This window comes from Sinocyclocheilus rhinocerous, unplaced genomic scaffold, assembly GCF_001515625.1.
Source record: "Sinocyclocheilus rhinocerous isolate Xijiao unplaced genomic scaffold, SAMN03320098_v1.1 scaffold878, whole genome shotgun sequence".
NCBI lineage: Eukaryota > Metazoa > Chordata > Actinopteri > Cypriniformes > Cyprinidae > Sinocyclocheilus > Sinocyclocheilus rhinocerous.
Window position 1 is genome coordinate 638,228 of NW_015664312.1, and position 439 is coordinate 638,666.

Below are 439 nucleotides of genomic sequence, written 5' to 3' on the forward strand. Positions count from 1 at the left end.
GCTCTTCGGAAATCTACGGGTGACGTCACGGACACTACGTCCATGTTTTTATACAGTCTATGATCTTAACAAACACCACCAATAAAAAAAAATAATTCTTCAAAATAAATGAAATGCAATAAACTAACTTTCTAATGAGTTCTATTAAGATAAATGAGAGCCTTTAAATCAGTGTTTCTCAACCCTGGTCCTGGGCGCCCCCCAACCCTGCACATTTTGTGTGTCTCCCTAATCAAACACACCTGATTCAACTCATTAGCTCATTAGAAGAAACTCCAGGACCTGAAATGTGTGTGTCAGATAAGGGAGACATACAAAATGAGCAGTGTTAGGGGGCGCCCAGGACCAGGGTTGAGAAACACTGCTTTAGACCATCTACAAATGTTAAATCTTAAAATAAAATGTTAAGGTTAATAATAATAATAATAATAATAATAAT

The 439-nt window shown here is 36.7% G+C and overlaps 1 protein-coding gene across 1 annotated transcript in view; it reads right to left on the reverse strand.

Moving 5' to 3' along the window:
- Nucleotides 1-439, reverse strand: part of LOC107730084 (DENN domain-containing protein 5A-like) — a 73,089-nt gene that overhangs the window by 30,806 nt on the left and 41,844 nt on the right. The gene's annotated exons all lie outside the window — the stretch shown is intronic.